This window comes from Balaenoptera musculus, chromosome 5, assembly GCF_009873245.2.
Source record: "Balaenoptera musculus isolate JJ_BM4_2016_0621 chromosome 5, mBalMus1.pri.v3, whole genome shotgun sequence".
Classification (NCBI taxonomy): domain Eukaryota; kingdom Metazoa; phylum Chordata; class Mammalia; order Artiodactyla; family Balaenopteridae; genus Balaenoptera; species Balaenoptera musculus.
In genome coordinates this window covers 133,509,061-133,526,677 of record NC_045789.1, presented here as the reverse complement: position 1 = coordinate 133,526,677, position 17,617 = coordinate 133,509,061, and the positions used below count along the sequence as shown (strand labels likewise).

The window sequence follows — 17,617 nt, the reverse complement described above, 5'->3', positions numbered from 1 at the left end:
ATTTAATGAGTTTGTAATTATTCTCAATGACAGAAAAAATGAAGAAACATAGATGAAAGTAAGCAATACTTTTAGAGGGACTATCCCATAATTACTCATATACTATTAGTAACTGATATAGAAATTTAAGGTATCTCATTAATTAATGAAAATGATTATTGGCCTAGAAGAAAAAAATTAACAATCAACGTAAAACGTTATGCAAGGGAGTACTTGAATTTTACCTATGCCATTTTAAAATTGGTTTTATATTTGTTAAGAACACTGTTCTGTTTGTCACTTATATCTTCCTATGTTTAGTCTCAGCTACTTCTGTGGTCAAAAAGCTCTATTATCATAACTCCAGTTGAGAGTTCTCAATATTACAGCTTTTAAAAAATCTGAATAACTAGAAAATAGAATAACTTACAGGATAGAAATCATTTTTGGTCCTCTCTGGATAGTCTGACCTACATAATCTAATTTTTGATTTCAAGGTTTTATTACAGGGGGATTTTCCCCTGTGGACTTCCTGAAATAATCTAAATAAACAAGAAGTTCAATTTTTCAAGCATGGAAAACCAAGTTTTCTGTATATTTCTTGTATCTAACATATGCTCATAAATTCCTTAAGAACTGTTTCATTGACATTTGAACTTTAAATTGTTTCTAAATATCATTTATATTCACTAAATTTATCTGTATAAGTATTTCAGCTTCCACAAGTACTTGTGATCATAATTCTGCTTAGCACACCCATGTGGGACAACATACATATATTAATAATTAAAACTTTAAGTTCAAGCTTTTTGTGTGTTCATATACTCATCAAAATAATCTTTCAAATATACCAATGCTTCAGTGTTTATGAACAATATAACTCTAAAATGAACAGAAAAATACTGGCAAATAAACTTCATTATCCATTTTTATCACAACTTTGTTGCCTTTATGGCTGCTATTTAGCCCTGAAATGCTCAGTGCATTGAGCATGAGAAAAGCTATTAAAATTATTCCGTGTGATATCAGAGTGCTCTTCTTTGGACCTGTGCTACTGACTCTGCTTGAAAATTTCCAAGTTTTAGAACAGCTGCTCAGATTTTATTACTAATGTATTGCAGATGCTTAACCAGTGCACCTCACTTTCCTATTGTACTGTCTTTCTTGTGGACTAACAAGCCATTAACATTGGGAATGGAGATCTGTGGTCCTCTTATGAAATTATGTCCAAACTAGGTTTTCAAACAACCCTAAAAGCATCCTCTTGTTTTTAAAGAATATTAGTTTGGTTTTTTCTTCCTCTCTTCCTTCCTTCCTTTCTTCCTCTCTCCCTCCCCTCCCTTCCTCCCTCCCTCCCTTTCTGTCTGTCTTTGTCTCTCTCTTTCTCTCTTCTTTCCTTCTTCACTCCCTCCCTTTCCTCCTCTCTCTCCCTTCTTCCTTTCTTTCTTTCTTTCTTTCTTTCTTTCTTTCTTTCTTTCCTGCTTTCTTTCTTTCTTATTTTCTCTCTCTCTCCCTCCCTTCCTCCTTCCCTCCCTCTCTCTCTCTCTTCCTTCCTTTCTTTCTTTCTCTCTCTTTCTTTCTTTCTTTCTTTCTTTCTTTCTTTCTTTCTTTCTTTCTTTCTTTCTTTCTTTCTTTCTATTTTTCTTTCTTTCTTTCTTTCTACAATATCTTACTGAAAACCTCTTCTCTAAAGAGTACGAAAACATAATACCTGCGACTTACATATAGGAGGTAGTAAAAATTTAACATTTAAAAACTATGGCTCTGAATATGGTATTTTATGACTTTGAAGTGCTGCATGTTATTGAGTTGAGTGCTTTAACATAGGCAAGAAACCCAATAGAGAAAGTATTTGTAATTGTGTCCTCTGTAAAAGACATTCATGAACTTCTTCATATTTTATGAGCAAAATAAATAATTCTTCTTTACAATGCAGCAGGTTAGTCATTTAACTTAGATATGAAAAGCTGATTATACAGGCTTTCCTAAGTTCAAGTACACACAGACTATTTTGTTAAGAGACTAAGTGGCCACAAAGTACGTTACACAGGGACCTCTTTAGCCATATAGCTGAGAACAAAGGATGAGTATCACCCAATGCCTAAAATATGTGTTTTCATGTTGTTCTCCCTAAGTACAACCCTTACAGTCAGCCATTGTGAACCTGTTCTCTATAGCATGCTTTAGAGACCCCCATTTTGCCTTCCACTGACCATCACCCCTTCAAAAGTGAGTAAACTGTAGGGGCCAAGGAGACATGCTTACCTGGAACCTGTTGTTTCCCCCTTCCTTCACCATGGAACTTAGACCCTGGAATTATCTCTAGTTCCTCCATAGTCCTTTTCCCCAACACTACACAGAGCTGATTTTACTGCTACTGTGCTCATCGCTAGGCCCTAATGGTGGACCTAGACTTCTGTCATTGCCTAAAGGGTTGTGGATGGAGCTTGGATGTGAGGGCTAAGATACTTCTTTTAGTGAGGGAAGGTGCAGGGACTGGGGGGGAATAGAAGAGGACACACTGGGTGTCTACATTTGTACTCTTGACTTGGTCCTGCAAGTGTAGTCATTAGGAGCGGGCTTAATCTCCCTTACTAAGTCTATGAACATCTTGAACGACAAAAAAAAGAATCCTAATTATCTTCATATCCCAAAGCCTAGCATTTTTTCTTTTATTCTTTAGTAGACTTTTTCCAACCTGAAATAGCAAACTTCTCGTCCTTGGGCAAGATCTGGCCTGTAGAATTTTTACGTTGGGTCAGCACAGTATTTAAATTTTATTTTGAATAAATATTAAATATTTGGGAAATTCTATACAATAATCTGGCTTCACAGAAAAAAAAATCTGAAAAACATTAGTCCCAGCCATGTTCCCAAATACTATCTGCAAAGACCAGCTTCTTCCTCACCATCAACAGATCTTCTGTCGTTTGTCTAGTTTTTCGCAGTCCAGAGATTCCCATGGTTTTTCTTACAACAATTTCAATGTTGTGAGTCAACTGCCTGGATCCTTTAGGCATTTGAATATGTCACATCTGCAATAAACATGTATGAAATAAATGAGAAATTAAAACATAGAAGATACTACTAGGTCAGTATTAAAATTCTATATTAAAATTATTAAATTTTAATAATTTAATGATTATTATTTTATTTAATTTAAATTCATAGGCCAGTATTAAAATCCTGAGTACCTAGGAGTTGCTATTAAAAGAAAACTCCCCTGTGAAGAGAAATTGATTTGTGCAAATGAACTTGCACTAACTCTGTATCTATGAAGTTTAATTCTTAAATTTTGTGAAAAATTACCCATAGTCTCATTAGTCTTAACTCCTGAATGTTTAAAAGTCCCTATTTCAGCCCAGAGGCCTTAAAGATGGCGGAGGAGTAAGGCGTGGCGATCACCTTCCTCCCCACAAATACATCAAAACTACATCTACATATGGAACAGCTCCTACAGAACACCTACTGAACGCTGATAGAATACCTCAGACTTCCCAAAAGGCAGGGAACAGATGCCCTCAGGAGACGTACATGCAGAGGCAGGGCCCAATCCAAAGCTGAACCCCAGGAGCTGTGTGAACAAAGAAGAGAAAGGGAAATTTCTCCCAGCAGCTTCAGGAGCAGTGGATTAAATCTCCACAATCAACTTGATGTACCCTGCATCTGTGGAATATCTGAATAGACAACAAATCATTCCAAAACTGAGGCAGTGGACTTTGGGAGCAACTATAGACTTGGGGTTTACTTTCTGCATCTAATTTGTTTCTGGTTTTATGTTTATCTTAGTTTAGTATTTAGAGCTTATTATCAATGGTAGATTTGTTTATTGATTTGGTTGCTCTCTTCCTTTTTTTTATATATATACATATTTTTTTCCTTTTTCTCTTTTTGTTGGTGTGCATGTGTATGCTTCTTTCTGTTATTTTGTCTGTATAGCTTTGCTTTTGTCAGTTGTCCTATGGTTCTGACTGTCCTTTTTTTTTGTTTTTTGTTTTTGTATACTCTTTAGAGCTTGGTATCATTAGTGGATTTGTTTTTAAGTTTGGTTGCACTCTTCTTTCTTTCCTCCTTTTTTTTATTACTTTTTATTTTTTTAATGTTAATAACTTTTTTCTATTTTAATAACTATATTTTATTTATTTGTTTTTTCTTTCTTTTTTTATATTTTAATTTTTTTTATTTTTATTTATGGCTGTGCTGGGTCTTTGTTTCTGTGCGAGGGCTTTCTCCAGTTGCGGCAAGCAGGGGCCACCACTCTTCATTGTGGTGTGCGGGCGTCTCACTGTCGCGGCCTCTCATGTTGCGGAGCGCAGGCTCCAGACGCGCAGGCTCAGTAATTGTGGCTCACGGGCCTAGTTGCTCCCCGGCATGTGGGATCTTCCCAGACCAGGGCTCGAACCCGTGTTCCCTGCATTGGCAGGCAGATTCTCAACCACTGTGCCACCAGGGAAGCCCTCTTTCTTATTTTTTTTCCTCCCTTTTTTTCTGAGCCATGTGGCTGACCGGGTCCTGGTGCTCTGACCAGGTGTCAGGCCTGAGCCTCTGAGGTGGGAGAGCTGAATTCAGGACATTGGTCCACCAGATACCTCCCGGCCCCACGTAATATCAAACGGCAAAAGCTCTCCCAGAGGTCTCTATCTCAATGCTAAGACCCAGCTCCACTCAACGACCAGCAAGCTCCAGTGCTGGACACCCTATGCCAAACAACTAACAAGACAGGAACACAAACCCACCCATTATCAGAGAGGCTGCCTAAAATCATAATAAGATCACAGACACCCCCAAACACACCACTGGATGCAGTCCTGCCCACCAGAAAGACGAGATCCAGCCTCATCCACCAGAACACAAGCACCAGTCCCCTCCACCAGGAAGCCTGCACAGCACACTGAACCAACCTTAGCCACTGGAGGCAGACACCAAAAACAACGGGAACTATGAACCTGCAGCCTTCGAAACGGAGACCTCAAACATAGTAAGTTAAGCAAAATGAGAAGACAGAGAAACACACAGCAGATGAAGGAGCAAGATAAAAACCGACCATACCAAACAAATGAAGAGGAAATAGGCAGTCTACCTGAATTCAGAGTAAGGATAGTAAAGATGATCCAAAATTTTGGAAATAGAATGAGAAAATACAAGAAATGTTTAACAAGTACCTAGACAAACTAAAGTACAAACAAACAATGACTGAACAACCCAATAAATGAAACTAAAAATTCTCTAGAAGGAGTCAATAGCAAAATAACTGAGGCAGAAGAACGGATAAGTGACCTGGAAGATAAAACAGTGGAAATAACTACCACAGAGCAGAATAAAGAAAAAAGAATGAAAAGAATTAAGCACAATCTCAGAGACCTCTGGGACAACATTAAATGCACCAACATTCGAATTTTAGGGGTCCCAGAAGAAGAAGAGAAAAAAAAAAGGGACTGAGAAAATATTTGAAGAGATTATAGTTGAAAACTTCCCTAATATGGGAAAGGAAATGGTCAATCAAGTCCAAGAAGGGCAGAGAGTCCCATACAGGATAAATCCAAGGAGAAACACACTAAGACACATATTAATCAAATTATCAAAAATTAAATAAAAAGAAAAAATATTAAAAGCAGCAAGGGAAAAGCAACAATTAACACACAAGGAAATCCCCATAAGGTTAACAGCTGACCTTTCAGCAGAAACTCTGCAAGCCAGAGGGAGTGGCAGGACATACTTAAAGTGATGAAAGGGAAGAACCTACAACCAAGATTACTCTACTCAGCAATGATCTATTTCAGATTCGACAAAGAAATTAAAACCTTTAGAGACAAACAAAAGCTGAGAGAATTCAGCACCACCAAACCAGCTATACAACAAATGCTAAAGGAACTTCTCTAGGCAGGAAACACAAGAGAAGGAAAAGACTTACAATAGCAAACCCAAAACAATTAAGAAAATGGTAATAGGAACATACATATTGATAACTACCTTAAATGTAAATGGATTATATGCTCCCACCAAAAGACACAGACTGGCTGAATGGATACAAAAACAAGACCCGTATATATGCTGTCTAAAAGAGACCCACTTTAGACCTAGGGACACATACAGACTGAAAGTGAAGGGATGGAAAAAGATATTCCATGCAAATGGAAATCAAAAAAAAGCTGGAGTAGCAATTCTCATATAGGACAAAATAGGCTTTAAAATAAAGACTATCACAAGAGACAAAGAAGGACACTACATAATGATCAAGGGATCAATCCAAGAAGATAAAACAACTGTGAATATTTATGCACCCAACATAGAAGCACCTCAATACATAAGGCAAATGCTAACAACCATAGAAAGGGGCATCGACAGTAACACAATCATAAGAGGGGACTTTAACACCCCAGTTTCACCAATGGACAGATCATCCAAAATGAAAATAATAAGGAAACACAAGCTTTAAATGATACATTAAACAAGTTGGACTTAATTGATATTTATAGGACATTCCATCCAAAAATAAGAAGTTACACTTTCTTCTCAAGTGCTCATGGAACATTCTCCAGGATAGATCATATCTTGGGTCACAAATCAAGCCTTGGTAAAATTAAGAAAACTGAAATCATATCAAGTATCTTTTCCGACCCCAGCGCTATGGGACTAGATATCAATTACAGGAAAAAATCTGTAAAGAATACAAACACATGGAGGCTACACAATGCACTACTAAATAACCAAGATATCACTGAAGAAATCAAAGAGGAAATCAAAAAATACCTAGAAACAAATGAGAATGAAAACATGACAACCCAAAATCTATTGGAGGCAGCAAAAGAAGTTCTAAGGGGGAAGTTTATAGCAATACAATCCTACCTCAAGAAACAAGAAAAATCTCAAATAAAAACCTAAACTTACACCTAAAGCAATTAGAGAAAGAAGAACAAAAGAACCCCAAAGTTAGCAGAAAGAAAGAAATCATAAAGGTCAGATCAGAAATAAATGAAAAAGAAATGAAGGAAACAATGCAAAGATCAATAAAACTAGAAGTTGATTCTTTGAGAAGATAAACAGAATTGATAAACCATTAGCAGGACTCATCAAGTAAAAAGGGTGAAGACTCAAATCAATAGAATTAGTAATGAAAAAGGGAAAGTCAAAACTGACACTGCAGAAATACAAAGGATCATGAGACATTACTACAAGCAACTATATGCCAATAAAATGGAAAACCTGGAAGAAATGGACAAATTCTTAGAAAAGCACAACCTTCCAAGGCTGAACCAGGAAGAAATAGAAAATATAAACAGACCAATCACAAGCACTGAAATTGAGACTGTGATTAAAAATCTTCCAACCAACAAAAGTCCAGGACCAGATGGCTTCACAGGCAAATTCTATCAAACATTTAGAGAAGAGCTAACACCTATCCTTCTCAAACTCTTCCAAAATATAGCAGAGGGAGGAATACTCCCAAACTCATTCTACGAGGCCACCATCACCCTGATACCAACACCAGACAAAGATGTCACAAAGAAAGAAAACTACAGGCCAATATCACTGATGAACATAGATGCAAAAATCCTCAACAGAATACTAGCAAACCGAATCCAACAGCACATTAAAAGGATCATACACCATGATCAAATGGGGTTTATCCCAGGAATGCAAGGATTCTTCAGTATACACAAATCAATCAATGCGATAAACCATATTAACAAACTGAAGGAGAAAAACCATATGATCATCTCAATAGATGCAGAGAAAGCTTTTGACAACATTCAACACCCATTTATGATAAAAACCCTTCAGAGAGGAGGCATAGAGGGAACTTAGCTCAACATAATAAAGGCCATATATGACAAACCCACAGCCAACGTCATTCTCAATGGTGAAAAACGGAAACCATTTCCACTAAGATCAGGAACAAGACAAGGTTGCCCACTCTCACCACTATTATTCAACATAGTTTTGGAAGTTTTAGCCACAGCAATCAGAGAAGAAAAAGAACTAAAAGGAATCCGAATCAGAAAAGAAGAAGTAAAGCTGTCACTGTTTGAGGATGGCATGATACTATACATAGAGGATCCTAAAGATGCTACCAGAAAACTACTAGAGCTAATCGATGAATTTGGTAAAGTAGCAGGATACAAAATTAATGCCCAGAAATCTCTTGCATTCCTATATACTAATGATGAAAAATCTGAAAGAGAAATTAAGGAAACACTCTCATTTACCATTGCAACAAAAAGAATAAAATACCTAGGAATAAACCTACCTAAGGAGACAAACGACCTGTATGCAGAAAACTATAAGACACTGATGAAAGAAATTAAAGATGATATGAACAGATGGAGAGATATGCCCTGTTCTTGGATTGGAAGAACCAACATTGTGAAAATGACTATACTACCCAAAGCAATCTACAGATTCAATGCAATCCCTATCAAATTACCAATTGCATTTTTCACAGAACTAGAACAAAAAATTTCACAATTTGTATGGAAACACAAAAGACCCTGGATAGCCAAAGCAATCTTCAGCATGAAAAACGGAGCAGGAGGATTCAGGCTCCCTGACTTCAGACTATACTACAAAGCTACAGTAATCAAGACAGTATGGTACTGGCACAAAAACAGAAATATAGATCAGTGGAACAGTATAGAAAGCCGAGAGATAAACCCACGCACATGTGTCACCTTATCTTTGATAAAGGAGACAAGAATATACAATGGAGAAAAGACAGCCTCTTTAGTAAGTGGTGCTGGGAAAAGTGGACAGCTACATGTAAAAGAAAGAAATTAGAACACTCCCTAATACCATACACCAAAATAAGCTCAAAATGGATTAAAGACCTAAATGTAAGGCCGGATACTTTAAAACTCTTAGAGGAAAACATAGGCAGAACTGTCTATGACATAAATCACAGCAAGATCCTTTTTGCCCCACCTCCTAGAGAAATGGAAATAAAAACAAAAATAAAGAAATGGGACCTAATGAAACTTACAAGCTTTTTCACAGCCAAGAAAACCATAAACAAGACGAAAAGGCAACCCTCAGAATGGGAGAAAATATTTGCAAACGAAGCAACTGACAAAGGATTAATCTCCAAGATATATAAGCAGCTCATGTAGCTCAATACCAAAAAAACAAATAACCCAATCAAAAAATGGGCAGAAGACCTAAATAGACATTTCTCTGAAGAAGATATGCACATTGCCACCAAACACATGAAAGGATGCTGAACGTCACTAATCATTAGATAAATGCAAATCGAAACTACAATGAGGTATCACCTCACACTAGTCAGGATGGCCATCGTCAAAATATCTACAAAGAGTAAATGCTGGAGAGGGTGTGGAGAAAAGGGAACCCTCTTGCACTTTCGGTGGGAATATAAATTGATACAGCCACTATGGAGAACAATATGGAGGTTCCTCCAAAAACTAAAAATAGAACTACCATATGACCCAGAAATCCCACTACTGAGCATATACCCTGAGAAAACTGTAATTCAAAGAGTCATGTACCACAGTGTTCATTGCAGTTCTATTTACAATAACCAGTGTCCATAGACACTGTGTCCATAGACAGATGAATGGATAAAGAAGATGTGGTGCGTATATGCAATGGAATATACCTCAGCCATAAAAAGAAATGAAATTGAGTTATTTGTAGTGCAGTGGATGGACCTAGGGTTTGTCATACAGAGTGAAGTAAGTCAGAAAGAGAAAAACAAATACCATATGCTAACACATATATATGGAATCCAAAAAAAAAAAAAGGTTCTGAGTAATCTTGGGGCAGGACAGGAATAAAGACACAGACATAAAGAATGGACTTGAGGACACGGGGAGGGGGAAGGATAAGCTGGGATGAAGTGAGAGTGGCATGGACATATATACACTACCAAATGTAAAATAGATAGTGGGAAGCAGCCGCATAGCACAGGGAGATCAGCTCGGTGCTTTGTGACCACGTAGAGGGGTGTGATAGGGAAGGTGGGAGGGAGACACAGAGGGAGGAGATATGGGGATATATGTACATGTATAGCTGATTCACTTTGTTATACAGCAGAAACTAACACACCATTGTAAAGCAAAATTATACTCCAGTAAAGATGTTAAAAGAAAAAGTCCTTATTTGAGATTCCTAATCAGATAGTTTTTGAAAGAGAAACATGAAAATGTCTGCTTTGTATCTGAAACCAACTCTCTCTAATTTGAATTTTGTAGTTCTCTAAAGGGCTGTTAGAACTTTGTGCCTCAAAAAGGCATGAGGTCATAAATACATTTTTCCTTTTCAAAATATCACTTTACCTCATTGGACTAAAAAAATTTATTGTTTATATTTTTCTTTTCAGTACCTAATGCTAGGTAATTTATGACAACCAAATGCTAGGTACTTTACTATGTATGGATTTATATTTCATATTTCAGTTATCATGGTAACTTTGAATGTGTTAATGTGATGGCCTTTATTACAAATGAAATAGTCTACCTTTATATCACATCTCTTCTTTGAAGAAGTGTTTTTCTATAAAATATGTAATAGTTCATCAATGATGGCATTTGTATTATAGTTGTGGCTACCAGATAGGAAAGGAAGAAATACATAGGGAAGATATTTCAAAATAAACAATAGTCATTTTGTTCTGTGTGTGATAAGAAGATAAAATCAAAGAGGGTGGCTAAATTTTTACAACTGAAATTCCAACCACTTGTCCATCATGAACTTCTCCAAATTCCCTTCCCAATGCCATCAGATTAGTCTTTCAAATATACTACTAATTTTGGAAAGAAAACATTATATTGTAGTTGAATTACTCAATACAAGCAGAGAAGATAGGCTAAATACAATTAAGGGCCTATATCTAAACCTTAAATATTTATTCATTTATTTATTTATGGCTGCCGTGGGTCTTCGTTGCTGCGCGTGAGCTTTGTCTAGTGTGACGAGTGGGGGTTACTCTTCGGCGGTGCGCGGGCTTCTCATTGCGGTGGCTTCTCTTGTTGCAGAGCACGGGCTCTAGGTGCACAGGCTTCAGTAGTTGTGGCATGCGGGGTCTAAAGCGCAGGCTCAGTAGTTGTGGCGCACGGGCTTATTTGCTCTGTGGCATGTAGGATCTTCCCAGACCAGGGATCAAATCCATGTCCCCTGCATTGGCAGGCAGATTCTTAACCACTGCACCACAAGGGAAGTCCCTAAACCTTAATTTTATGCAGATATTTTACAAAACCTCAGCTATGCATCCTAAATGGTTGGGTTCCAAAATATTAGATTTGAAAGCTCTTCATTGGTTATATTTGGTAATATTTCATGCAGCTGTCTTCTGTACTCCAGGTAGAAAATTTACCTAATGTGGAGAATCCTAAAAATCTTAAAACCCTGCGGCATTATGTATTTCCCTTGTCTGTCCAACTCTAGCATTATCCTCCTTCCTGGACAGCTGTGAAATACACCTGTGTTCACAGCGCATTTTCTTGGTTGGGAGCTTCGTGCTGAACTGAAGCCACAGTCTGCAGCGAGTCTCCCAAAGACATGGGGGTTTTATTGATCTGGTTTTCCTTCATGTTATCTTTCAATTCTTGATGACTTGACTTTCAGTGAATCAGTTAAAAGCTTACTTCTGAGGCATGAGAATTCAGTGACAGCTTTCACTGTTGTACCCTTTATGAAGAGATTTGGCTGCATGTAAGATACAGGTTAGTTGTCAGTCCTTAGCACACAGCTGACACCTTAAAATGATCCATAATCTGTTACAGGATTACTCGTGTGAGAGCTCCTACATGGAGTGTACAGCCTGCTGGGTTGTCAGTGTCAATGTTTTACTCTGTACATAGGTAACAGTAAGTGGTCTTGTGATTTAAGGGACAAGGTCTAGAAGTGACACTTTTAGAGAGCAAAGCTATTATAAAAAATTGGGCTAAAACAAATGGCATAACCATCTGCAGAGGTACCTATTCCAAAGAGATTGTTTATAAATATGTTGCTTAGAAAACTTGGTGAAACACTTAATATAATCAATTGTAGATCAAATTTGGAATATAGAGGAAGATGCAATCTAATTACAGTTTGTGTGTTTGAATAAAGATGTACGAATATGCTGTCACAAATGTATAGTGGGATAAACAAAACTTATTTTTAGGTTCTTTCCTAGGAATAACTCTGGGAGATGTAAAGTATTTTCAGAGTTTCCAATGGCTAGCTTTTTAAACCAACATAATAATATTCTGAATTAGTTCATGTAGTAGAAGAATTGGAATTAATGTATAGCTTAGAAAATATTGGGTGTATACTACAGGCAATGCACAATCTTTGGTATTATTTTATCATGGGAGTAACTAGGGCTGCTACTAAATCTACTAGATGGCTAAGGCTTCAGAAAAATAATTTTTGAACGTCCTTTTCTATATAAACAATTGGATTTAAAAACTGTTTCACAAAAATTCATAGGACCATGTGAGCTATAGTGACCTGTCAATGAAGATTTAGAACAATGGGTAGAGAAGAGGTCTTTATATATTTGTTTATCACCCAGCCAGTATAGATGAAGAGTTTTCTTAGTGCCCATGCACCATCTTTTCTCTGTTGTCAATTGTGCCAAAATTTGTTAATTTCATATCTCTCACCAAGACATAAAGGCAAGAATGCTGTTACCACTCATGATGCCATGGTTCTTCAGGAGCTAATTATATTTAAACAATATAGATTTTCTTGGTTCAGAAGGTCCTAAATACTATGTATTTAATGTTACTTATATCATTACTCATTTGTATCTCCTCAAAAGATATGTTCAAATCCTAACCCTTGATATTCCTAACCCCTGGCAAATATGACCTTATTTGGAAAAAAGGTTTTTGCAGATATAATCAAGTTAAAATGAGGTCATACTGGATTAAGGTGAGCCCTAATCCAGTGACTTATTTCCTTGTAAGAAGAGGGAAATTTGGTCACAGACACAGAAGACACAAAGGAGAAGACCATGTGGAGATGAAGGTAGAGATTGGAGTGATATGTCTACAAACTAAGGAATGCCAAGGATTTCCAGCAACCACCAGAAGCTAGGAGAGAGGCATGGAACTACTTTTCCCTCAAAGCCTTCAGAAGGAATCAACCCTATTAGAACCTTCATTTTGAAGTTCTGGCCTCCAGAAATGTGAAAGAAGAAATTCATATTGTTTTAAGCCACTCAGTTTATGGTAATTTGTTATGGCATCCCTAGGAAGCTAATACTCTGGTGGATGCTGCATCATCTAACATGTTACACATGAAATACTGGCTTTCAGTGACTCTCTCAAAGATTGCTGCTTTGATTCTTTGATGATGACTACAAATATCTTTCCCATAGTGTGCAGGAAACTATGAGTGATAACTCATTTTTTGGTCATGTTAAATTTACCACTTAGAATTTTATAGCATAGATGTAGAGCAGCATATCTTCAAACCATGTCTTCTCTTGAACTCTTTAGGTCATAATCTTTGCGTTCCTCTAATGTGATCCTTTGCATATTGATGGCACTCCTGCCTTATTTTAGTCAGAAAGATAGGCAAAGGGCCTGTGGGTAGAATGTGAAGAGAAGTCCAAATTGCAAAAGGAATGTCAGTTTCTCTTTGGGCAAGGCCCAAGACTAATTCAGGAGAGCACAACATCACGACTTTGATTGGAGGCAATCAAGGACATCAATTGGAAGGACTGTTTGGTACTGCAGAGCAATAATCTCAAAGTCCCTTGCAGGAGATACACAGTCTCCCCTGGGGGACTGAAAACCATCTGCAAGAGATATGGGGTGAATACTCTGAGTGCCAACAATAGAAGCTGCAGAGGATAAAACAGGTGCTGTAAACTAAAGGAAGCCCATATCTTTGGCCAACAGATGGGCAAGAGCCTTAGGCCTCCAAGGTCTAAGGAAGGTACTGAAAGAAATATTGTAGGAAATGATATGTTTGTCGTGAATATTACCTAGCATCCATATTCCCTCTTCCTCGTCCTAACGGATAACTTGAAACTCAAGTGTCTAAGGGGAGGTTGTACTCTCAGCTCTAGGGTTACAACTTTTTGGTCTAAGAATAAACCAACCCCAAGAAATTGGGTCTGTCATGAAATACAATATAATTCTACCTAAATGTATGAAAGTACTCTCTTGCCAAATGTAAACAAGGCCCTGGTTGTTACTCGCAACCATCCTAGAACCTTGAAGAAAAACTACTTAATGAAAAAGTTGACAATTTGGGAAGCAGAAAAGAAAGATACAAAGAACTTGGCTTTTAAATAATGAAGTTGGACTTATGAATGAATCCATATGAAGCCAGCACTAGCTCTCATTTCCCTCTCCCTATTTATTCTGAGTAGGATTTGGGTAGCACAGGTTTATCCTAATTGATAACATCATGAAGTGGAGTTGGAGAAGGGTAAAGTTAGGGCCAAGGAGACCAGTTAAAAGACTATTGCTATTATTTGGATTAAGGGTTTGGACTGCATGATGCAAACTATGGTATTGGAGAAATTAAATTAAACCTAATATGTTATAAAAACTTGAGCCTTAAAATGATCCATAATCTGTTACAGGATTACTCACCCTAGACCTCCTACCTGGACTGTACAGCCTGTTGGGTGTCGGTGTCAGTACTGTCCTCTGTATATAGGTATCTAATGATAAGCAGTTTTGTGTTTTAATAGACAAGGTCTAGGAAATGGCATTTTCAGAGAACAAAAACTATTATGCTGAACAAATGATATAACCATCTACCAATAAAAACAATTTAATTTATTGTGTCGTCACTGTGTTAGACACTTGTCATTTTGTCTTAATTCGTACTCTCTCAGCAGGAATTATTCTCATTTTACAGATGAGGAATCTGGGACTCGCTGAGTTTAAGCAAGTTGCAAAAATCATGTGCCTAATAACTGAAAGCACTCAAATTTAATCCCAAATCTGTTTGGCTTCTAAAAACTGTGGTCTTTCCATCATATTGAGTATAATATTTTGTGTTTACATTGTCATATTTTTTATCACCAGTCTCATAATATGCAGCACACATATACTGAGTACCAGTTGACGACAAGGGCATAAACTTAATTATTATCTATCTATTCTTTGATGCTTCTACTCTGAAACAAATCCTACTAGGTTGGAAAAGAGCCAATGCAAATATCCAGTGCCTTCAAAGTCAAACTGAAAATTCCAATACCATCTATTAAAATACAGATTTTCTAAATTACACAGAAATTAGGAGCTGAAGTAATTGACCTCCAGATTATCTAAAAATTTTCCCTAAATTTATAAAATGTATCAGTGTTTTGGAAGGTTTTAGTAAAATGCTTCTTGTGTGTGTGTGTTTGTGTATGTGTGTGTATAGCGGAGAAACAGAGGGAGATAAAGAGACAGAGACAGAGATTGACCTAACCAAAGAGTTAGGTGCACTCCATGCACCCCCAGTTTCTCCAGATTCAGAAAGAGTTGTTTGCTCTTCTCTCTGTGAACTGTCTTCATATGGTACATATATTTTTGTACAAATACAACGCCTCCAGTGAGCACTGTTTTCTCCTCTTTATCTAGAGAAAGGGCTTGCAAACTTTTTTGTAAAGAGCCAGATATTAAATATTTTTGCTTTTATGGACCAGATGTTCTCTGTCACGACTATTCAGCTCTGCCATTGTAATGTGAAAGCAGCCATATATAATATGAATGGAGTGGCTGTGTTCTAATGAAACTTTATTTACAAAAACAGGTGGCTGGTGAAGTTGGCCCATGGGTCATAGTTTGCTAACCCATGATTTAGGGCATCACTATGTTATTTGTCTTCTTTTACCAGTTCTGAATTATCCTGAAATAAAATTTCAGTATAAAAAATCAGGAAATCAAATTATCCTGAAATAAAATATTTGGGAATCAATTATTCTGAAATATATATATTCTTCTATTTACTAATTTTTCAAACTGAATTTCAAACACTCACTATCCGTCCTTAGCATATTTCTTCTATCCCTTGTCTCTACAAACACCACCCCCCAATCTGATATTGATTACCTCCTCAACCAGTCAGTACCCTACAATGACATAATGTTCATTTCATTCCTCTACCTCCTTTTTTCTACAGTTTGTACTTCATCAAATGCCCACCCAGATTTTACCTACCCAAATGCTGCTCATATTTCAAAATTCATTGTGTAGAGGCTGGAATGAGCACAAATTTTTGTTGTTTGTCTGAGTATTCTAATTCTTGATGATATTTATCTAATTTAACTAATAACTTATGGCTCTGTGACAGATTATTCCCTGTGTGTGTGGGTGTGTGTGGATGTGACTGTGTTTTACTGCTACTTTAGGATCTGGGGATTCAAGAATGATGAAAATGTCCAAAAGTCCTGCCTGTGTGGAATCTACATTCTAGTAGACAAGACGGTCATTTGAGTAGCTGTTTCCAAATGATATTTTGCTTGTATTAAGCAATATTGTGTGTTATATCATTCCTTCTCATTAAGATTATAGTATAAATGAAGACAGAAGACTGTTCTCTGTTTTGTATATATCTCACACAATAACTAGTGGAGTGTTTTTATTGCCAAAACTCAAAATAGTGAATTAAATTAAAAAGTGAACTTTTTGTTTTAAATTACATATATTTAAAATTTTTAGGTATTATAATTTGCCACATTTTCCAACGTTTTTGTTTGTAAGAGCACCATGGATTTTACAACTGCAGGTTACTTCTTAAGTTTCTCCAAAAGTTAGAGTTTCAAGGAAGAGTAAACCACATTTTGACCCTGACATAAGGGAGCAATGATGCAGGTTGAGTGAACGGGCAGGATGCTTAGGAGAGAAAAGACACTTGGGCTGATTGTAAAGAGACTGCAGCTCTCTTTTTTAACTTTTTTATTGTCTGATAAGAAAAAAAAGCCTTTTCTCCATAAAACTATTGTTAATTCAGGGAGAAAAAGAAGAAAGAGAAAGGTGAAGAATGATATTAAGAAAGCATTTTTCTTGATTTCTTGCTCCATGCGTGTGACCAAAATATTCAAGGAAAAAATATGCAAGCATTGGCCTAATGTGGACCACTTTTAAAAGGATTCAATACCTTTTCTTTAAACCTCAGTTATTCAATTGAGAGATTAAATTTTCAATTTCCAAATCAAGTGACAAGATGTGTCAGAATTATATGTAGGTCAGAAAGGGCACAATTCTAAGTCATCTGAATTGAATATTGTTACGAAGATGTATTTCTCACCTTGTCCTACAATTACTTTCACATAAGTATACTGCCTAATTTGCCTCTAACGGAAGGATGATGGCAGAGACCCAATATTTAATTAAGACCTGTCTCCTATAAACTAATGGTTGAATTTGACACCTTGTTGCTGTATCCTAACAGGGATGAGATTTTGTAAGGGTTTTGGCAGGGATCCAGTCATCACAGCTGTTCTTGTACGATCACTGCTTTGAGAAAACCGTTTTTCCCATATCTAAATACCCTATTTTCAAATGTAATTTTGCTGTGAGAACTTCTTTTATCCTTTTTACACATAAATCCTTCCCCTCTGGGAATACTTTTAACATTGGCTACTAACTGCTGTTCACAACTCTTACTCATCTGTGATATCATTGTAAAGTAAATCACCAGAAATTTTCCAAATGTCACAGGGAGGGCAGTATTTAACTGTTAGAAG

General features: G+C 36.8%; 1 pseudogene; it reads right to left on the bottom strand.

Moving 5' to 3' along the window:
• The window catches only part of LOC118895359, a 26,438-nt pseudogene extending 14,916 nt beyond the window's left edge, over nt 1–11,522 (bottom strand).
• Between the last annotated feature and the right edge of the window lie 6,095 nt (nt 11,523–17,617).